General features: G+C 42.0%; 1 long non-coding RNA gene across 2 annotated transcripts; it reads left to right on the forward strand.

The window, feature by feature from the left end:
- Positions 1 to 729: 729 nt before the first annotated feature.
- On the forward strand, positions 730 to 23,002 carry LOC136699078 (uncharacterized). Of its 2 annotated transcripts, XR_010803601.1 has the most exons (10): positions 730 to 856; positions 1,356 to 1,436; positions 1,616 to 1,713; positions 1,868 to 1,955; positions 10,110 to 11,364; positions 11,806 to 11,894; positions 12,654 to 12,722; positions 13,314 to 13,373; positions 16,203 to 16,286; positions 22,186 to 23,002. It is a non-coding gene; the product is annotated as an uncharacterized lncRNA (long non-coding RNA). The 2 variants fall into 2 exon arrangements; XR_010803602.1 differs by lacking the exon at positions 1,356 to 1,436 and having other exon boundaries at positions 794 to 856.
- The last annotated feature ends 622 nt before the right edge of the window (positions 23,003 to 23,624 follow it).

Raw genomic sequence — 23,624 nt, forward strand, 5'->3', positions numbered from 1 at the left:
CAAAATTATTAAAACTGTGTATAAATGCTAACAATATAGAAAAACAATAAATACTAACACTACAAACACTATATAAAGGCTGATACTTTAGGAACTCTGTTGAAAACTAACACGTATTTAAAAGCTAACACTAAAAACAGCCTGCAAACACTATAGCAATATTGTGTAAAAGCTAACACTATAGAAACATTATATCAGGGGCGGGCAAACTACAGCCTGCGGGCCCTATACGGCCCGTTAGACTGTTTTATCCAGCCCTTTGAATATTTACAAAATTGTCTTAAACCGCATTAATTTCACCTTTATCATGCAACATCCTGCTTTCAACTAGACCCAGAGTCCACTAGATGGCGCACTAAAGCCAAGTCTGTTTGGTCTACAGATAGTCATTCATCACATTTGCTATTGAGTGCGACTACCCCTCTGGAGTCACCGATTACACCAGTGTGATCTAATCACTTGGCTGGTTTACACATAAACCGTTAGCATTTGTACAAAGCGCTGCTTTAAACACTGTATTGGTTTTGTTTCGACTGCGATACACCGAGCAAAAACAAAGATGAAATAACATTTCATTTATATTCAGAAGTAAGATAAATATAAAATATATACACTCTAAAAATGCTGGGTTGTTTTTTCCACCCAACTGCTGGGTTGTGTGAGTTGGGTAGTTTTGTTGGGTTATTTATTTATCTCTGAATATATATAAACCCGTGTTTGGGTTAAAGTGACCCAGATGCTGGATGACTGTGTGTTCAACCCAGCATTGGGTCGGTCCGTGATTCCCGCCCTTTTTCTCAGTTTGACTGTGAGCACCAGAGGACAACAGATAAAGCACCTGTGTTACAAATTTAAGGTGACTGCTTCTAAATAACTGTCTTAAATTATCGTTTATTGAGGTATGTTCGACTAAAAACACTACTTTTGGGTTTGTTTGGGCGCTGTAACGTAGCCGAACCATTAGCTTTAAGGGCTAGCAACTGTTAGCTCGCTAACAAAACCAAAGTTTTAACTGAAATAATTAGGGCGAGTGGAGTAAACTAAAGCATTTACAGAGCTAAAAATACATATAACGTCGTTTCTCTGGAAAGTCATGTATGTTTAAAGTGTTTAAAGCACTTTGTTCGAGTATGTTGTCGAAGAATTAGCCGTTACCTCAAGGCCGACAGACAGTGGGTGCGTTCCAATTCACTCTATGTTCCCTCCGAAGTGCACTGTTTCAGAGCAGAAATGTTGGGGTTTACACGCAAACAGTGCCGTTCATATCAATAATGTGCGGTATGAGCATGTGTTTGAGTCACAAACCGAAATATTATACACAGTTTGAGCGAGTAATGTGTGTTTCAAAACCGTAGGGGACTAGTGTAAGGAGAAGTGAGCGGTTTGATATTCAGCCACTGCGCGCGAGAGAAACGGAGCCCAGACCAGTGAACAAGGTTTTGTAACAAAGAAGACAAACTATTATATTAATAAATAATTTTAATTTATATAATGTTATTTGTATATATTTATTATAAATAGCTGATACGTTTTAAGAGTGGAGTTCACAGCTTGAAAAATGTTATACATATATTTATTTTTGAAAATCATCCTCTAATTATTATTTGCACTTTAGGTTACCACTGGACTGAAGACACTGCAGCAGCTTCACACACCCTGTGCTTATCCATCAGCTGTGGAAAAAGATTGAACTGCTTTTTCTGGTGTAAACTGGTGAGTAAAATAATAAACTAACTCTAACGTTAGCCATATCAGCTTCTCATTTCAGAAGTAAAGTCTTTATAGAGATTAACTGCACAGTAGCCATGACACAACTGCCATTAGTGGTATTTTCTCTGATCTCTGATCATTTTTTTTCTTGGAGCAGTGTCTGAGTCCATGAGGAAACAGAAGAAGCTCTTCATCTTGGTACAGGAGTGTGGCACAGTGAACTGAAGGCATTTTCTGCACTAAAAGTTTGTAGACCTGTGTTCTTTGTAGAGAATATTATTGTTATTATTATTATTTAATGTTATAATTTACATATATAACCCAACTTGGGATGTTGTAACCCAAGCATGGAGTTGCTTTTGCTCAGCAGTTGGGTAAAGGCCCAACAACCCAGTTCCCTGGGTCAAACCCCTTAACCCAACACACTTGGGTTAAAACAACTAATGCTGGGTTTGTCCCCATTGGACCTAGTGTTGGGTTGCCAAATTGACCCAACTTGGGTTATTTAAACCCAACCATTTTTTAGAGTGTATTAAGGTAGGTATGCAATCTTTATTTCTTAGGTTTCATGAGTAATTTATGTATTTATTAGTTCCCACTCCCCATAACCCCCACCTCTCGGATCGCCTGTCATTTTTTAAATCCCAGTGTGGCCCTTGAACTGAAAAGTCTGCCCATCCCTGCGCTGTGTGGATTCTAAGAAACAATGCACAGCCACAAACACAGAACCGAATGCCGTCCTCATAGCCTTTTACTGTAAATATGTAATCCATGACCTAACATGAACACTTCGGTTTATATTTTTATAAGTCACTTCAGTCAGTTGTGTTTATCATACATTAAACACGCCTCTCTGATAATATAGCGCACTGCTGCACAAATATGTTTTCCCTTTCCTTCTGTTGTTCTTTTGATAATCCTAACCTACTGACAATCTCAGCAGGAGCACAAGACGTACTTTAGATTTGTTTCCCTAAAGCGTATAAACTGATCAGCCATTGCGTTAAAATTAACTCATTTTTCCTACTAAACTTATAGTCAATTTTATCAGCTCCACTGATCACATATGTGCCCTTTGTAGTTCTACTGTCACAGAGTGTAGTCCAGGACCCCCACAGAGCAGGTGTGATGTGGTGGTGGATCATTCTCAGCGCTGCAGTGACACTGACGTGGTGGTGGTGTGTTAGTGTGTGTTGTGCTGGTGTAGAGTGGATCAGACACAGCAGTGACTGCTGGAGTTTTTAAACCCTGCGTCCACTCTCTGTCCACTCTGTGAGACACTCCTCCCTCGTTGGTCCACCTTGTAGATGTAGAGTCAGAGACAGTAGCTCATCTGTCGCTGCACAGTGTGTGTCGGTCGTCCTCTAGTCCTTCATCAGTGACACAGGACGCTGTCGGCTGGATGTTTTTGGTCGGTGGACTGTTCTCAGTCCAGACACTGAGGGGTTAAAAAACTCCAGCAGCACTGCTGTGTCTGATCCACTCTACACCAGCACAACACACACTAACACACAATGCTGAGCATAATCCCAATATCCCAATAACCCCTGCTCTGAGGTGGTCCTGACTATTGAAAATACAGTACAGTAATATGGTGTTAACTAAATGTTTACATACTAATGCACATATAGGTCCTCTTTTTGTGGCAAATATCTTTTTGGGACTTTTTGACACATCATCAAAACTGTCTGGGATTTTATTGTTTGCAGTCTTTCCCTCATCCTGATTCCTGCCATAAGCTCTAAAACCTTCCTGTGCACTCTGATGGTGTGTTGATAGTTGTTGTAAAGGAAAGTTATCATAAACTCTTAATCGTTTCTCTGACCCATGAGCCTTTCGTTTTCTGCTGCATATTTTACAAAGACTTTCCGATCAGTGAATTACATCTGAACAGCTGTTTGTTCAACTTTAACTTTACATGAAAACAGGTGAAGTCTCTGGATCATTAAAGCCAGAGGACTCCAGAGAGGAACGAGGCTGTGAATCATATCACGCACAGCACCATGTGACATTTATAAAATATGTATAAAATAGTATTTTACATCAATGTTTGTTTCCCAGCAATGCTCTGTATCTTTACTGGGTATTTATTACTTCACAAAAATGTAGTGCTTGTTTTGTAAAATGTAAACTTGTCTGATCTTGTCAGGACCATGAGTTTACTGCTGTAAACCAGTCACTTGAATGTCATTAGTTCTGTAGTTTGGTTTAAACAGAACATAACAGGCTTTTCATAATCATACACTGTCAGGACCTGACAAAATATTGTTTTAAACTTTATATATTATTGTTGTTTAGGGCCAAATGTTGAAAGGAAATCCAGCCATAAAAGCATTAGTTAGTTGTCTTGGTACTCCTCGTCCCGCCCCAGGTGTCGTCTTATTTGAAAACCGATATACGGTCACCGTAATTAAAGAGACCACTCAAAGGTAATGGTTTAGATTGGTCAGGTTGTAAAGTGTGATTGATGTCTCCTGCAGAGAGAGGAAGATAATGAATTTAAGGAGGTGTTCTTACGAAGGGCGAAGCAGCAGGGTTGTAAGGCGCCTGGGGGCTGTAGCTGGGGGTAGAGAGGGGCTCTTTAAAGGTGGTTCTCTCATAGGGAGTGTGCTGGTATTGCTCAGCTGGAGCTTCAGGCTTTGGCTTCTTGTCTCGGCGGCAACATCGGAGCAGCTACGGAAAAAAAGGTTTTCTTCATGTTAGACATATAGTATGTTAGGAATCTATATATGCACTATAACAGTATAGTATAACATATATAATACATATATTCAAACTATATATCACATACATTATATACAGTTATAAACTTCACTCTCCAGTCCAGCTCAAAAGATGTAAATTAATAAGATATGCCATGTCCAAATTTTGTAGACACTGCTTCTAATGAGGAAATTCATCACACCCACTTTGAAGACAGCACACAAAATCTGAATAATCTCCTCACAAAAAGAGGGGGTGCTTTGAAGCAGCTGCACATGAGCCTGAGCTCACCATTCCCAATGCCAAGTGAAGGCAAAGTGGGTCAATGGCTGACCATTTCAGTGCACTTGCCATAATACATCAGCAGGTTAAGCCCAAGCAAACTTTGACCATTAGTCACACCCATGCTGATTTGTTCAAAACTGTGCCCTATTCACTGTATAGTGCACTATTTTGGGGTTCCGCCATTTTGTGGTGGTGTCTACTGAACCGTTTTCAGTGCACTTAAACAATCCCACAATGCTCCACGACGAGTAGTGTACAACGTTTCTACATTGGTGGATAGCAGATAGCCTTAATCCACTGCATTGTTTGGTAAAAATATGCATGAAGTAGTGCCCAAAATCGTTTACTATCTTCCTGAATTACATTCCTCATAGTAGTGCGCTTTATAGTGAGTAATGTAAGGATGATTAAATAGGGTGCCATTTTGGACACAGCAATTGTATAATAACCCTCATACACAGTGATAATAACACATAACGATGGGGCTAGCCTTGATTATAAAGCATTGCACAGCATTTCTATATAAGACTTTTGCCCTCATTGGGATTCTCACACTCATGAGACATTTCATTCCGCTCTAAAAGAGTTTGTTTACATCAGAAGCATTTAGAAGGGTCTATAAAGTTTCCCTGTTATTTGCTGACCATGATGATGAGGAGGATGATGAGGAGCAGGAGGATGATACAAGCCAGGACAAGGAGAGCAATGGCCCAACCAGGGACCCTTCTACCACGGTTATTCCCTGCTCCAGTGGCCGGATTGCTGGTGGTGGGGAGCTGGATGGCCTCGGTCTTTCTGCGTTTAGTGGTGGAGGAAGTGGAGTTGTGGGCTTGGTGGGAGGTGTGGCTCTGGCTGGTGTGGTGTCTGGATGTTGTGGGAAAGGGTATGTTGGAAGGTTTGATGGTCGGGTTTTTTGGTGTGGTAGTGCTGTTGTGTATGGGGGTCACTGTAGTTGTCTGGCGGCTGGTTGTGTTGCGGCTGGTTGTGTTGCGGCTGGTTGTGTGGCGGCTGGTTGTGTGGCGGCTGGTTGTGTTGCGGCTGGTTGTGTGGGGGCTGGTTGTGTTGTGGCTGGTTGTGTGGTGGCTGGTGCTGGTAGAATGGCTTGTACGGGTGAGGGGGGTGGTGGTGGTGGTGTAGCTGCTGGTTGGTAGAGCTGCTGGTATGGGTGTGAATGTTTCTGTGGAGAGATTGAATTATAATTATTGTTTATTCATTGTGAATGTGAGGAATTATTTGCATAATCACAGTCTCTTCAAGATTAGCTTAAAAAGCACTGGGTCCTCAGTAGAAAAGTCTTTCGAAGACTCCTGCTCAGAAGCCGAGAGCTTTCCAATATACAACCAACATAACATGCCCTGTGGAGATCTGATAATTGGATCCCTGATATTCATATATGAAGACATATATTATGCCTTTTTATATTTCCTAAAAATCCCTTGTTCAAAGCATGTTCACATTAATGTGTGGATCTGGAACCCACCAACCCACACACTGTGAAACAAGATCCACGCATTCAGTTTTCTGTGTGCTGTCTAAGTCTGAAAACATGGGATCAAACGAGCTGTTCTGATTCTGCTCCACTTCTGAGGTCAAGTGCAGAGACTATACAATAGCCCCGCCCCCTCGTCTGAGTCTGTCCAATCACAGCGCTGGACCCGTGTTTATGTGAGAGCGCAAAGACAAAGTTAAACCCAGCAAAACAAATGCAATAAGCACAGAGAAATAAGAGCACTGAGTAAAACGGAGAAAACGAGAGTGGAGAAGAAAGAGAACAGAGCGAAAACGGCTAAAAACCAGAGCTTCTGCTCCTCACTCCTCACTGCTGTGCGCTCGGGGTCGGGGTGAACAGAGAGCGGCTCATTATCATTTAAAGGAACAGGTGATGAAAGCGGGCGTTCTGAACAGGGGCTGTTTACACAGGGGGAGAACACTGCTGTGGGGTTTGGGCCAAAACGGAACACCAACTTTTCATTAAGAACAAGATTTGATACAGTATTTCATTTGAGATCTGATATAGACAGGTTCATAATTCCATTGTCTGCACACACACACACACACACACACTTACCCTCTGTGTATTTGCGGTTGATTATAAGGCCGTTGACCTGGTTATTAGCAGGGATCGCAGCCTTAAAAAGAAACTTGACCAATACATTGTTGATTTGACTCGTTTGAAAGACGATGGTTGAGTTGGCGATCACAGACCCACTACTGTAATCAGAAAAAGGACATAAAAAATTAAATTACAAATGAAGATTATGATCAGTTAAAGGAGTGATTAGCCATTTTTACCGAAAAGATTTTTAAACAAAATTTTTGAAAGAGATTATCTCTTAATTTTCCATTTTTCTATAAAGAAGAATTCCCATGAGATGAAGAATCAAACTGTTTGTAGCCTCTGAATGAAGAGTTTATGCTCGATAGAGTGGGATCCCTACATGAGGGCAGCCATTTTTATAACAGGTTTAGTACAGAATCTACAATACAGCTGGACCACTAGGTGTCTGCTTGTTTGCTGGATAATATCATGAAGGATCACTGGAGAACATGACTGACTGCTCCTTTAAACAGCTTTAAAATGCTTTATATTCTTATGTAAGGTTTGTATCCGGTGTGAAGTGGGTACCTGAATGTCATGGCTGCCACCCCTTGGTAAGACCTGTCAGTGTCACAGTTGGAGCAACTGTAGATCACATCCAGCTGTGAAGAGACACACACACAAACACACACACATTAACAACATTGTGAAACAAATTCTGAAAATAAACGAGTTCACATGATGCTAACTAGACCAGACGGGACAACATGACAATACAGACATTAAGAGGAACTTTAAGTGTGTGTCTGAGGTTTAAAGAAGACTTAAAAATTCTGGATGATATACAGACATTTGGGTGTAGCTGGGAGGCTAACATTAGCATCCTAGCATTCGGTCTGTATCTTTTACCAAATAAAAGTCTCTGTGTATATTCACATGGAGAGAGGCACTAAATTCAGATCCTAACCTGCTGGGTAGTAAACCCTTTTTGTTTTAGCACACAGTAAGGCAAAGATACTGATAAACACAGCAGTATCTTATAGTAGTGTGTGGCAGAGTCGAGCAGAGAGCATGTAGCTCTTATCTTATCTTAATCATGGTATTTCTTTGTTCGTACGGAAATGTTTTTCCTACAAAATTACAGAATAGTGTTTGACTGAGTGAAACAACAGATAAGTACTGACATAACCCCAAATCCTGGAAAGGATGGAATTGTTTTTGTTTTATGTAGCAGCTCAAACAGCTAAATATTGTCTACTGAACTGTTCTTCAGAAATTTAAAACAACTTTGTCTAACACTTTTTTTTAACTGCTAACCTAAAGAAGGCTACAGAAATATCCTTTTCTGTTATCTCCCTTTAAACCTAAAGGCTATGTGCAGTAAGTGACAGGGAAACACATGCTTGTTAGCATTAGCAATTCGCATTTCCCAGAGAGCTGGAGCCGGACAGAGGTGATACCTGAGCTAGCATTTCGCGAATGTCAGCCGACGATCTGTAAATCTTATTACATTTTCTTCTGTGTTTGTATGTGTTACATTGATAAATCATGATACTGTGGTATAATATTACAAAGATTTATTATGTGACTCACAGACAGCAGCGAGAACATGTTTACATTTGTTTCACTGCAATTACTCAAACAAAGCTTAGCCTTGTACAGCTGGACACAGCATGTTTTGTTGATTTACATCTTAATATTTAGTTACTGTTTTTGTTGAAGGAAGATAAAAGATAAGACAATATTTTATTAATCCATTAATCCTGAAGCGCACTGAAAGAATATATCATACTGGCAGCCATATGATGTGTTTTTTTTTTTACATTTTTCATTTGAATGATGCATATTATTGAAAGTGCTTTGTGTTCTTGAACGTGAAAGTGTCCAGGCTAAATACCAAGTATTTATGGATGTCTGCTCATTTCAGGGTCAATGGAACATGGCGAGTCTGACAGGATTTACTCTAGGATATCACTGAAAAGTAATTAACACTGTAAACATACATTATTTTATACTTTTAAAAGAAGGCCATCAGTACTCACCGCACCGCTGACCTCATTATACATGCTCTTGTAGTACGCAGAGTTAGGGTCTTGCAGTGATGCGTTGTACACGCGGTTGGTGATCTCCATGCACAGGAAAAATGCATGTTTAGGGACAGGCGCTGCAGTGGTTGCTACAGTATCTGCTTGTGTGGTTTTCCTTACACAAAGCCCTGTGAACAGAGGATAGGTATTTAGATCTTTATACTGGCATTGCATTGGGCAGAGGCTCTTATCTAGAGACATCTATAGTTTTGTTCATGTTATTAATGTATGCAAATGCAGCGTTTGGAATCTTGCCCAGGGATTCCTATTAGTGCAGTACTGTGTGGTTGCCTGGGTTGGGAATTGGATCCCAATCTGCCATGTACAGAGGTCCTTCTATAATAAACCACTATACTCTGGTTCTACTTTAACGTTAATCTGTGCCTAAAGGAGCAGTGTTACAATACATAGCTGTTATACTGGCACCTAGTGTCCTGGAGGTGTGTGAGATTCGGTAACTATTCATTCATACACTTTTCAGTCACCAATCCACCTAACAATGTGTGTTTTTGCACTGTGGGGGGAAAACCGGAGCACCCGGAGGAAACCCACGTGGACACAGGGAGAACCCACAATCCCAGGACACTACCTGCTGCGCCACCATGCCGCCCGATTCTGTAACTAAACCCATTTTAAATAAGGCCACCTCCAAACTAAATCTGAAATGGGAAAATGTTTGACAGGTCTGTAATTCCAAAGCTGTGGAACATTTTGATGAACATTTGATGGCATTTAGCCAAGGCAGTGATATTGAATGCTCAGTCCTGGGTAATAAACACCACTCCAACGCATCCCAAAGTTATCAGGAGGAGCTCCTTCACCCCGGAGAACACTGCTCCACAGCCCAATGCTGGGGAGCTTTAGAACTTTCAAACCAGCAACTGGCATTGAGCATAGCATTACGCTTTTGTGCAACTGTGTGGCTTCTATTTTCAATAGAGTGTGGGTGCTCCTGTGCACAATGCATGGTCTCCCTCGCGTCACACTGGATGTCTCCTGTGTTTTCTTTCTACAGAGGGTTGGGCAACTAGATATCAACTGTTCATAACTCTCTCCACAGAGCGCCCAACCATCCCACCGTTCATTACAACTTCATAACACACTGTGTGTAACATACAGAGTTCAATGCACTCAGCCAATGCATGAGAAACTGTAGTTTTCTCTAAACTCTCAGATTAAAAGCTGGTATCTCCAGAAGGGTAACTTTAAAGGAGAAGGATAAAACATCAGATTGGAGCGAAAGTCTATGGTTTGGATTATAATTCTGAACTGTTTCTATTGGTCAGGGTCCACAGAGCGGACGCTGATTAAAAACAGAGAAGTTTATATATGAACAGGACGCAGTCACCCAGTGGAGTACAAGTAGCATTAAAGACTTGACCACAGCAAACACAGGTAAGAGAACTCAGAATTACACTTTCCAGTGCACGATTAGTGATTTTCAGCTAGTCAGCTTTGCAAATGTGTGCAAATACTTCACTGCTCTGGAAACTGCAGTTAAAGCATATTTGACATATTTCATAAAACACATCAGCATTCAGAAGAGTCTTCACACACTGAGCTGCATACGACTGATAACGGCAGGCAAAGGTACGGTCGAAGTAATCAGCAACTAACCCAGCATTATCGTTTTTCTTGTACTCGAGAACATCACGGAGTAAATGAGATTATTTTCTATCACATTAGCCTTCCATCCCCGATCTTTCTCTGGAGGGTCTGAGGCTCTGAGATGTCAGAGCAGGTTATACTCACAGACATTTAAATCCTGGATGGAGCGCCTCTGGGATGATGCTGTCGCTAAAACGTCTTTAAAGGTGTGTCTCTTCAGTCTGGTCTTATCTTAATTTAAAAGTGGTTTTGAGAGACAACAACAACCCAAAGGCTTTCCACAATTTAAATGTCTGTGATGTTCTTACAGAAGCACTGTGCTTTCACAGCTGACGTCCGAAATGTCTGTTTTAGACTTTTGAAATGCTACATTTTGACATTTTCGTTACAGATTCATAATGAATGAACCATTCAAACGGATCCATTCACTTCCATTACTTTACATTTACTTTCTTAATTTCATTAACTTCAACTAATTTCCATTAACTTCTATTTAACTCTATTACATTCTGGTAATGTCTGTTGAGTCCGTATATCTTTAATTTAAGGTTCTTAACAGTGATTAAATGTTGAGGAAGGTAATGCTCCTCTGTAAAGTTAATTCACCATCTTGGAGATCCAGGGTTTTGTCGCAGCAGTGATGCTGTAAGTGTGTAAAAATAAAACAGCAGTGTGAAGCTGACCCCAGAGAGCTGGAGCCGGACAGAGGTGATACCTGAGCTCAGGACGATGAGGATAATCCACAGCTTCATTTGGAAAACCCTGGGAATAATCTGGGGCGAGGAACCGTGCTCTCAGCGCTGGGAGGTCAGAGGCAGAGTGGAGGAGAAGCGGAGAGTCCTGGAGCGTTGATGAAGTACAGGGAGTTATTTATCGTGTGAAGGGGCAGAAACCTGGCCTGGCCTTTATGAGCTGACCGTCACTTACAGAGAGGTGTGTTATACACAGAGGTGTGGCTGGGTGGGGACCTGAGTGTTATATGTAGGTGGTATATGTAACTTACTTTTTTTGGTGTGTGTGTGTGTATACCAGGAATATATCCCATTGTGGGGACCCAAAACTTTTTTTACACACACATTTTGGAGAGCGGCAGATCCCCACAATGTTAATCATGATATTTTAAGTTAAAATTGGGCTTAGGGTAAGGATTAAGGTTATTGTTAGGGTTATATTAGGTTAGCAGTACTTTTAGAGAAGCTAATCTTAAGACTTTAACAAATGAATTGTCTATGTAATGTCCCCACAACTCACAGAAACAAGCTTGTGTGTAAACCTAATGTCAAATGTTGGGACGAGGGGAAATCCAAATTAAATTACTCCACTGCTACTCACAAAGGCATTCAATTTCCTGTTTAACCTCATTGTCCTCATCAGGTTATCTACGTTCCTCCCTCAACAGTGGGGACGGTGGGACGATTAAAGACCGGAGACCCTGGGAACTGTCCTGAACTGGTCTTCTGCAGGTAAGGACTGATGTAATGAAGCTAAGGGAGAAAAAGCAGTTCCCAGGTAAGGCCCTGAGCGAGGGACGAGTGGAGGATGGAGACTGAGGAGCTGCTCCAGGGCAGTGTGTGCTCACAGGGGTTTGAGGAGTTTGAGCTTCTACGTTACGTGCCGTCTTCAGAAGAGTCAGGGACTCTGGAGAAGTCTGTGTATGTGAAGTTTAAGAGTGAACCCTGACGATGAGGGTCCGGTGCAGCTCGGCCGCTGAAGGTGGGGTTTAACGGAGGAACGGCAAACAGTTCAAGTTCAGAACTGGATTATCTGGAAAATCCAATCCATAAATCATGATTAGCACAAATTGTTTCTAAAGGTGTCACCGATGTCGATCAACCGAGGCTACACCCTCTCATAGTTATGCATTGTGTCCGAAACTTTATAAACTCTGTGTAGACTTTTCTGCAGCTTTATCTGATGTGCTTGAAGTACATTTGGAGCCAAACCTAGACTTATTAGAACTTATTAGAACTTCCTTCACCCAGCAGTGGCTTGTTTTTATACTTTAAAAGCATAGTTTACAATTGTGATTAAAAATTTGTAACTAAATTTCAGAAAATGTTTCCTCAACATTTGCTTTTCTGCAGACGGTTTGCGTTTAACCGGTTTAATGTGTTTACGAAGCCCCATGGTCTGTAAATGAGTAAAAAAACAAACTGTCTCGGTCCGGGAAATGCTAGGGTCTCTCTCTCTCTCTCTCTCTCTCTCTCTCTCGATGTTTTTAGACAACGGAGACTCCAATCGTTGAAAAGTGTGAACCAAGTTAAGGATACTGCTCTGTTCCTGATCCATAGGTCAGTAATATTGCCTTATTTTTGCTGTTTCTGATCACTTAAGGTGGAAATATCATCAAACTCAGAAGATTACCAGGTGCATTAGCAACATTCATTCATTCATTCATTATCTGTAACCCTTATCCAGTTCAGGGGTCACAGTGGGTCTAGAGCCTACCTGGAATCATTGGGCGCAAGGCTGGAATACACCCTGGAGGGGGGACCGCATTAGCAACAGTGCTACAAAACTAAACACCTCCAGTTACACATGAGTTTCTGTGGTAGTTCAAACAGTGAATAAAACTTCACTTCAGCCACAGTCGTTATTTTCCTCAAACACATCATTCCACCTTATAAATGCAGAGCTTAGAACTGAAATGAAGTGAATCTATTTTACTCGATACTAGTAAACTAGATTTATTCTGAAGGACAAACGCTTTATATACAATAAGATTGACTTAGAGGAGAGTGTGGTTAACTGCTTTATGATCCTCTATATACACTCACCTTTGACAGGTAGCGTTCATGGGAGGGTGCTGGGTGGTGTTTTTGTTTTTTGTGATGTGTGATTTATTATTTGTTTGTGTTAATATTATGGCATTATTTTTGCAGGTTTTTCATGGACATGGAATTCCTTAATACAAAACACTGAACCGTAAATCACGTTGAAAGGTGATGTAACACCGTGCTAAACCATGTCCTGTCCCAACTTTTATGGAATGTATAACAGGCGTCACCTTGGGAATAAACACTGGGTTTAGGGTTAGAATTAGCTTCAGAAAATTCATATTACATACTGATGATTATTCACTTTAGAAATGTGGACAATTCCTCAAAGCCCCCCTCCCCCACACAGTAATGAACAGTACAAATCATTTTGTTAATTCATAACAGTTCTAAGAACTAAAAGTGATTACTTAATCTCAAATTCGCTCAGCAGTTGATAAAAAAAAAGGCTGCCTTTGATATTATTGGTTTTGGCGGAGAAACATTTTTCACTTATTTTAACTAGGTGACTGTGTTTGTTCGTATCCTAGCAACAAGGCCACTGTGTGTCGTACAGAGAGCTATGTATTCAGACACGTTACTGTTTTATTCAACACATAAACCAAAAATTAACGCCAGATTTTCTCAATGTAGTGGAGTTAAAAGTAAGATATTTGACTTTGAAATGTAGTGGAGTTAAAGTTAGAAGTTGCAAGTACAGATACATGAATAAAGTACTTAAGTACAATAACGAAATACATTTAGTGCCTGTTCCTTTAAATGATAATGAGCCGCTCTCTGTTCACCCCGACCGAGCGCACAGCAGTGAGGAGCGAGGAGCAGAAGCTCTGGTTTTTAGCCGTTTTCGCTCGGTTCTCTTAACTTTATCATAAAATATGTCTGAATACATTAACTGATTTTATGAACTAGAATACCTATAGGGAAAATGATTATTATAACGGGTATTAATATGCATGACCGTGGCACAGTATAAAATGAGTTTGCCTGCACGTGTGTGTGTGTGTGTGTGTGACAGTGTGAATCATACTGGCATCTCAAGTAGTTTATTTGATCTGCATGCAGCGCAGCGCCTTTAATTACAGTTGCGTCAAAACAGTATTATCAACATATGCCTGTGTCAATAATGCGCTGCACCCACACTCTCACACAGACAGTTCCCTTTCAGTCCCCAGGATGTGTTTCCATGGAAATATACACTCCCTGGCCACTTTATCGGAAACCCCTCCCTTATAGCTCCACCTTGCTTGAGTGCACAGACTCATCTATGGATGCACAGTTTACGTTATGACTTTATTTATTTATTTATTTTAGTCAGATGTTAGGTGGGTGTCCGGAGGGCAGTGAGTGGAATATAGTGCACAAATGTATAGATTTTATAGGAGACAATAAAAAATTAGGGAGAGAGTAAGAGAATTAACAAAAATATAGAAAGAAAGAAAGAAAACCATGGGATAAAACGAGCCGTTCTGATCCTGGTCTGATTCTGATTCAAGTGCAGAGACTTCAGAATGGCCCCGCCCCCTCGTCTGAGTTCGTCCAATCACAGTGCTGGACCCATGTTTATGTGAAAGCCCAAAGAGTTGAGGATAAACTCAGCAAAACAGACAAAGCGAGCACGGATAAATAAGAGCACTGAATAAAAACGGAGAAAACGAGAGCGGAGAAGAAAGAGGATCAAGCGAAAACGGATAAAAACCAGAGCTTCTGCTCCTCGCTCCTCACTGCTGTGCGCTCGGGGTCGGGGTGAACAGCGAGCGGCTCATTATCATTTAAAGGAACAGGTGCTGAAAGCGGGCGTTCTGAACTGCGCTGTGCTGGAGGTTAAAATGTGAGAGTGGTGTGTTGATGGAGGTCAGTGGAGAAAATGCTTTCATGTCTGTGACTCAGAAGCAGATCACTGCTCTTAAACTGTGCTTAAGCCGTGGATGACGCTGGAAACAGTGAAGCACACGTCTGTATAACATTACATGGCCTGGCCTTAAAATTGTTTAATAGCTGATTAAATAAGTGACGTCTTAGTCATTCACACTGTGTACACTGAGTTGCAAATGATTTTGGACACTGAGGATGATCACGGTGACAAACTGAATAAAACTAATAAAACTACCCCCCCCTTCCACTCACACCCTGTTCTGTAGATGAGGATGTTTTTGAATAATCCAAACTGAAGTGGAATTTATTTTAAACAATTGCAATTTCTAAAAAAAAAAACCTACAATTTCTGGCTGAATAAAAACAAAGTCACAAATTACATTTACAGTGGAATTATTACAAATACCATGCATTAGGCATCTCACTTACATGCCTTGGTGTGTTCCCCCCATATTGGGAATCACTGTTCTAAAATATGGCGAACCCCCAGTGCAGTGTCTGTTAAGCCTGGCCCATATTACAAGATAATTTGGCTGATTTTTTTCCACCTGACAATCGCGTGAGGGCTGTAGATTTTAGGGTGATCGTAAACAATTACCTTCCCAGATTTTCCGGTAGTGTGGGGAGTCTATAATACAGTCTTTCAATCTTTTCTCCTCCGATCTTCTCCCAGTGCAGTCGAGGGCCGGTTGGGAATTGTAAATTTAAAACATGTTCAGTATTTACGACTCAGAATCCTGTAATGTGGGTGGACACCGACTCATGGGTGTGAAACGCAACATTAATGTCAGGCCTGTAAACCTATAAGCGCCAAGCTGTGGTTATTTGACCACCATCCGCCGTGATTGTTTACATGGTGTGTTTACATTCAGGCTGTGTCTGAAACGAGCGGAGTGCTGTTACTGAGGCAGTATTCTGAGGGAGGAAGGTGCAGAGTTGTGTCTGTATTTAATGCTTCCTGTTTTTGCTTCAATATCTTCAAAGTGGTTATAGTGAGAGAGTGTTAGTGTGCAGGTGTCCTGCAATGTGTTGAAATACTGCTGCCTTTAAAGCCTGTCTCTAATGAAACTCAGTTACAAACAACTTCATTTCAAAATGCTGCCTGCTTGCTTTATGTTTCAGGCCTGATAACCTTCTGCCCGCTCTCACAATGTAGCAGTTTACGAGAAACTCCTGCGTGGTTCTGAGGAGCGAAGCCATCTGTTGGTATGTGTTACTGGAAAGTGTTTTTTGTTTTATTTGACGACTACAGCGATGAAACACAGAAAGTGAAGTGTGGTGTGTCTCATAAGTTGTGGTGTAGTGTGGGCCAGGCATTAGCAGAATTGAAAAAATAGACTGCAAGTGTTAGTGTTCTCCTCCAAGTGTGTAGAACTTCAATATGCATTAGTTGTGGTTTGAACAGAGAGGGTGGAGCTTTCCTTGTGACTGAGAAAAGCACTCTAAAAATAATGTTGCAAAAAAAGTTATACCTTAGTAACTCACATCAGTCTCTAATAAGTGTTCAGACGTCTGGTTCCATTCACCTGTATCTATCTCTAGAACATTCATTCATTCATTCATTATCTGTAACCCTTATCCAGTTCAGGGTCGCGGTGGGTCCAGAGCCTACCTGGAATCATTGGGCGCAAGGCAGGAATACACCCTGGAGGGGGCGCCAGTCCTTCACAGGGCAACACACACACACACACACACACACACACCTACAGACATTTTTGAGTCGCCAATCCACCTACCAACTTGTGTTTTTGGACTGTGGGAGGAAACCCACGCGGACACGGGGAAAACACACCTATCTGGAGCTTCCTTCTCCTCCTCTTCATCATGGTGTTTACTCAGAGGGCAGTGCATTGTTTCTGCTCTATTCATAAAACAGACTAAAGATTTTAGGAACACAATACGTTTTTAATTTCACATGCTGAGGAGGGAGGTGTGACCTTTAAACAGCTCATGAGCAACAAATTAAACATATCTATAATCAATAAATAAACCAAAGGCCGTGTAAACCAGTTGCACAACCAGTAAAACGGCTGTATATTTAGAAATAATCATTCTGACAATGACATAATAAAAGCACAGAGACAAAGACAGCGACCCGAGGCTGGTGTGTTGTGCAAGCACTGAGGGTTGAGTAACAAAATCCGCATTGAATATGCATCACATTATACTGTAATTATTTATTTGTGTGATATGACAAACATGGAGATGTGGAACATAACCAGCTCTGTTCCAGTGCTGCTCTTTGGTCTGGAAAGTCAATGAAATGGTGCCCATTAAAAACTCAACATTACTTCTGTAGACTAAGCACATCAGGCATGACAGTAAACACACCTCAATGTTTCTACACTGACTGTCCCCATATATGAGCACTTTGTTGCGCCACAATTACAGACTGTAGACAATCTGTTGCTCTGCATACTTTGTTACCCCCCCTCTCCCCCTGTTCTTCAGGGCTCAGGACCCCCACAGAGCAGGTGTGATGTGGTGGTGGATCATTCTCAGCGCTGCAGTGACACTGACGTGGTGGTGGTGTGTTAGTGTGTGTTGTGCTGGTGTAGAGTGGATCAGACACAGCAGTGACGGCTGGAGTTTTTATAAATGTAGGAATATAGTAATATGGTTTAGTGTCCTGTGTGTAGTCTTCTGACCACCACTGAAGTAGAGGGTTGAGCAACAGATCGGCTACATTCTGTAATTGCAGAACTCCAAAGGGTACCTCTACCTCTATGTGTGTTGAGCACCAAGCCCCCGACTTGGTAGCACCGCACAACTGTGGGAGACTAAGTGTAGTACATTTATGTCCAGTGCTTTCTCCTCAGCAGCGAAAGTGGGCCCGTCCCAGGTGCTGTTTTCTCTGACGTCTCTAAGCCGCAGAGTTTTTGCAGAAAGAGATTTTAATTCCTCTTTAAATGTTTGCTCTGAACAAGCCCCAGGAAATTGTATGATTGAGATCCAATTCGTGCCAATAATAGCCTTCACCAGTAAATACCCAGGTCTCCACCTTCAGAGCATCGCTGAGAACTTCAGAGGAACCTTCTCTTTGTGTCAGGGACACCTCTGAAACACGGTGCTGGTTTCCGATCCGTTCTCTGTTTGATGGTGGTAGTAAATGTGTGGATTAAATAAAGCTGTGAAAACTATAGACGGTTAAATAGAGCAAAGCATAACCCCTTGTGATTTTAGTGAGTCTTTTTATTCTGAATCATTAAAAAGCTAATTCAGTTTTATATAGGAACATTTTTAAAAGCTTTACTGTGAATTCACACAGCGCAGACCTCTTTGTCGAATGAGGTTTTATTTAGGATTCACTGCATTTAAATGTATCCTCCAAAGGCTTAGTCCCTGCAGCAAAGACGGGGGGCGTGGCTTTGTCCGAAAAGAACATGTCTCAATGCATGATCACCAAGAGTTCAGGTTTTTCACAGTCTACTGTCCATAACTCTGTGGAAGATTCAGGAACTCCAGGGTAATCTCAGTCTGTGGATGGCAAGACTGGACATGACGGCTGAACTACAGTGACCTGTGAGCCCTCAGACAACACTACATAGGAAGTCCTCAAACTACTGTGATAAATATAGCCACATGGGCTCGGTACGACTTCAGAAAACTGTTATCACTTACAAAAACATTCTGGGTGGTTGCATGTGTGTGAAGACGCCATAGAGAGACATATGCTGACATCCAGGCAATGGCTTTTGGCTTCATCCTGTAAGTGTTACAGCAGTGTGATTGACCAGTCTGACTGCAGTACAGATCTGTCTCCTGTGGCGCATCAAAAAGCAGAGAATCAGAAAACCTGGACCAAGGTCTATTGAGGAGAAAAATCCAAATCTGAATCAAAAAAATCCAGAGTATCCTTGGTTTCCAAATGACTGTAAAATGTCATGTAACACGGCAGGAAAGGCCTTTTCTAGGAGTGTTCTGCAGGCATCAAATTATAGGTAGGTAGACAGACAGAGATAGATAGATAGATAGATAGAGATAGAAAAAATAGATAGACAGACAGAGATAGACAGAGAGATAGATGGATAGACAGACAGAGGTAGGTATATAGAGGTAGGTAGATAGATAGACAGACAGAGATAGATAGATAGATGGGGGAATTCAAGGAAATGGGTTTATATTTATAAATACAGTCACATATTTCAGAGACAACACTGGAAATCTTTTCCTACGTTTGTTGTTAAATAAACAATTTGCACGTTGCTGATTTTAGTGCAGTTTACAAGTCACACTTTCTCTGGAAAGCAGGTGGTAAATCAGATCCCCGCGCATAAGATGTATTTTTGGCCTATTTTACACTGAAATATGCTTTTAATATATTTATATAATCAGGTCGACTCCTGTATTTAAAAGAACATGATATTTTAGAAGCCCCAGTCTTAGAAGCTTAACTACAAAATTGAAGAAAACACACTTTTTAAGGTCAGTCATTTTTGCCACATCGACCAGTGAGTGGTGCTAGGAGTGTGTTAGTGAACTCAGAACAAACGTTAAAACAACAATCAATTACAAACAAGACAACATAACGCTTACAAACTACACACGATAACACAGATATAACAGCGCTGTTCCAGCTGGCGCTGGCCCTAGAACGGTCTCCGGCCACTAGAGGGAGATGTCGCGCCATCCCCAGAGTTAATCAGACTCAACGGCCCACACCTGGACAGAGGCGTTTATAAGCGCCAAAGACAAGGAGCTCAGTGCTGGGTCTTTGTCTGAAATAGAGCACAGACAAACAGCTGGTAATGGTGGAGGGCGCTCTAGTCTCGTCTGTTTACTTTAAAAACTGTTGTAAATAGATATCTCCTCAATCAAGTGTGAAGGCAGACAGGTTCCTATCTCTCACATCTTTCTCCTCCTTGTTTTCCCTTTACCTTCTGTGTTTTTGTAGTTTAGGAAATCCTTTAGGTTTGTTTTTGTTTTTTCACATTTTACCTACTCGTCTTGGGGTGTAGTGTTTGTGGGGGTTTTTTTCAGCCATTTTGTGACATCCTTCTGTTTTTCTCATAAATTGTCTGCTTTGTAGTTTACTCGCTGTTGTACTCTACCCAGGGGCGTCGTAGTGGGGTTGAGTTACCAGGGCCACCACTAGGGGGAGGGCCCTTAAGGAGTCGAATTTAATTTTTCCTTTAAATATTAATGTTCTTTAAAGATAACAAATGTTAAATGTAATGTTTTGAGTAAATAATCGGTTGACTGACTGATTTGTGTCCTTGCCTACATATAGACGACAGGCTTCACCCCTTTCACGAATTGGTTTAGTCCGCCTTCACCGGGCTTACTAACTGGGGGCATTTAGCTTAGCGTTCATGCTGCTGAAGCGGGAGCGCGCGTTGTGTTGGTGCTATGGAAAATGGTGCCCAAGAAAGCTACATCCGGTTTTCAGAAAAGAAGAGAGGCAGGAAAGAAAAAAAAAAAAGAGTGAAAGCAACTGCTAACACACTTATTCCCCAAGAAAAGTGAGCCCAAATGTGAAAGAAAACAACCTACATTAGATGAACTCCTGTGGTAATAAAAACACTTAAATACACCGTGACTGTCAGTGCTGAAAACTGCAGAACACACAATTAGAATGATGCCTGATCTGTAATCTGAGGTAAAGTCTAAATGTTTGTTTGCACAGCCTACCACACCACTGCACTAGTATACTAATTCAAAAAGGAAATTTAAATTTATTATTGGGCCATAATATAATAAGATGACCAGACGTCCTCTTTTTTTAGACTTAAAAAATGTCCGGGCGGAATTTCGTGAAAAAAAGGGTGTGGACTAAGTCACCAGAGGGGGGACACTATTGTACCAGGACAGGTGGTAATGGTTATAAATCATACAGCTGTTCCTTTAGAGGAAAGATGCAAAGGTCCGTTTCAGGTTTTGCTAATCACAGAACGTATGTCAACGTCAGAAAACATGGACATGTGCTTCAAGTTGTAGAATTATGCCACCTCCTAATTAGGGATAATGGGTGAATTAGTTGGAAGAGCTTTGGGAAGATCTGCTGGTATGTAGACCACAAAGTGAAGACTCCCTTTCCCAAATATAACGACTAGGGTTTCCACACTTTCAGCTAATATCTTACGACCCAGTGGTTAGGTAGGGACAGAATGGTGGTATCATTCATTCATTCATTATCTGTAACCCTTATCCAGTTCAGGGTCACGGTGGGTCCAGAGCCTACCTGGAATCACTGGGCGCAAGGCAGGAACACACCCTGGAGGGGGCGCCAGTCCTTCACAGGGCAACACAGACACACACACACATTCACACCTACGGACACTTTTAAGTCGCCAATCCACCTACCAACGTGTGTTTTTGGACTGTGGGAGGAAACCGGAGCACCAGGAGGAAACCCACGCAGACACGGAGAACACACAACACTCCTCACAGACAGTCACCCGGGGGAAACCCACACAGACACAGAGAGAACACACCACACTCCTCACAGACAGTCACTCGGAGGAAACCCACGCAGACACAGGGAGAACACACAACACTCCTCACAGACAGTCACCCGGAGGAAACCCACACAGACACGGAGAACACACCAACTCCTCACAGACAGTCACCCGGAGGAAACCCACGCAGACACAGGGAGAACACACCACACTCCTCACAGACAGTCACCCGGAGGAAACCCACGCAGACACAGGGAGAACACACCACACTTCTCACAGACAGCCACCCGGAGGAAACCCACACAGACACAGAGAGAACACACCACACTCCTCACAGACAGTCACCCGGAGGAAACCCACGCAGACACAGGGAGAACACACCACACTCCTCACAGACAGCCACCCGGAGGAAACCCCCACAGACACAGAGAGAACACACCACACTCCTCACAGACAGTCACCCGGAGGAAACCCACGCAGACACAGGGAGAACACACCACACTCCTCACAGACAGTCGCCCGGAGCGGGAAATCAAACCCACAACCTCCAGGCCCCTGTGTGGCTGCGCCACCGTGCCGCCCTGGTGGTGGTATCATATACAATGTTAAAGTAAAATAAACATTTTTTTCTCTATCTCTCTCTGTCTCTTTCAAACACAATACAATGGTCAAAAAGATAATGCCGATGGTGTTCTTGTGTTTTACAGCTGCCAGAAGTGGGTGATGGAAGGAAAAATATATCTTTGAGAAAATCTCATCACTGGAACCAAACTGGAGTCCTCCCAGTTCTGACAACCATCTAAGTGCTCGACAGAGACACTGTCAATAAACATCTCCAACATTTTTAGTGTAGTGTTGGCTCTAATGTAGACAACTACAAGAGGGGGGAGTGTTGTAAATCATTTTTCTTACTCTCTCTTCCTCACATGAACTCTCTGATAATTCAGGATGCAACCACCTTTGTGACTTTGTATAATGTAATGTCCATGGGGTGCCTTTTGTTCCAACCGTTTGGGCCAGACTGGATGTCCCCAACACAGCAGGGGTTCTCCATTTCTGTTAACCTGGTTGCTATGGTAATTGATTAGGTGTGGTTAAAGGGTGGGAGGATCACTGTGTTATTTCTAAAAGGCTATTGTACAGAGAGAGTTTCAGAAGAGACCCGTGTGCACCCAATAAACTTCATCTCTACTGTTCGAGTCTCCTCTCCTATTTTCAAGAAACAACTTGCCAGCAGAAAAGCAACAACTTCCAGCGACGAAAGCAGGAACAAAAGAACAAATTTAGGAACAACACTGTTAATTTGACAACGATGAGAATAACAAAGATTGAGCACGTGGAGGAGCTCCGAATAGTGAATGTGCTGGAGTCTCCTGGGGATGTTTCACCTTGTGCAGTTTTGAAGGGGGTGTCACTGCTATTAGATTGATGGAAATTGGAGATGTCCCCACTGTCACAAAACGCAGGAGCTTTTCAAGAAGCAGGCTCAAAGTCATCGGTGCGAATTATTGCCGGATGCTCCAGAAAGTTGAGAAATGTAAAACACTAACCATCACAAGAGGAAGCAACACTATGTCAGTAATTAGAGGAGAGTGAAAGAGACCCAGTAAACATTTAGCCGTTGATTCAACGTTGAAATAACGTAATGACTGTCGTCTAATCAACGTTCTCTTAAGGTTGAAAATGAAAGTTGAAAAGACGTCCAAACACAGACATTGAAAAGACGACTGTTAGACGTATTTTGGACGTCCATTGACGTTATTAATTGGTCCCGAAATAAATTACTTGTATAAAACGCGTTTTGGACGTCCACTGACGTTATCGATTGGTCACCACTTAACTAACTTATTAAGATGGATTTTGGACGTCCATTGACGTTTAAAATATGTCCTTGACGGACAGACTACTTTTAGACCTATTTTGAACGTCCAGGGACGTTCCTTGTTTACTGGGGAGGGTCACAAAACCCATTCGCGCCAGTTTCCGAACAGTTCCAGTTCGTCACACTCCTCTGTACGTGAACGTCGTTGGACATGTTTTAGGGTACAGCTTTCTGGACAATGGCTATCGGACAACTCCATGGCTGTGTGGGTGGATGCATGTAAGAGTGTTGGGCCCACTATGGACCCTAGATGCCTGTAATATG

This window comes from Hoplias malabaricus, chromosome 6, assembly GCF_029633855.1.
Source record: "Hoplias malabaricus isolate fHopMal1 chromosome 6, fHopMal1.hap1, whole genome shotgun sequence".
In the NCBI taxonomy this organism is placed as follows: Eukaryota; Metazoa; Chordata; class Actinopteri; order Characiformes; family Erythrinidae; genus Hoplias; species Hoplias malabaricus.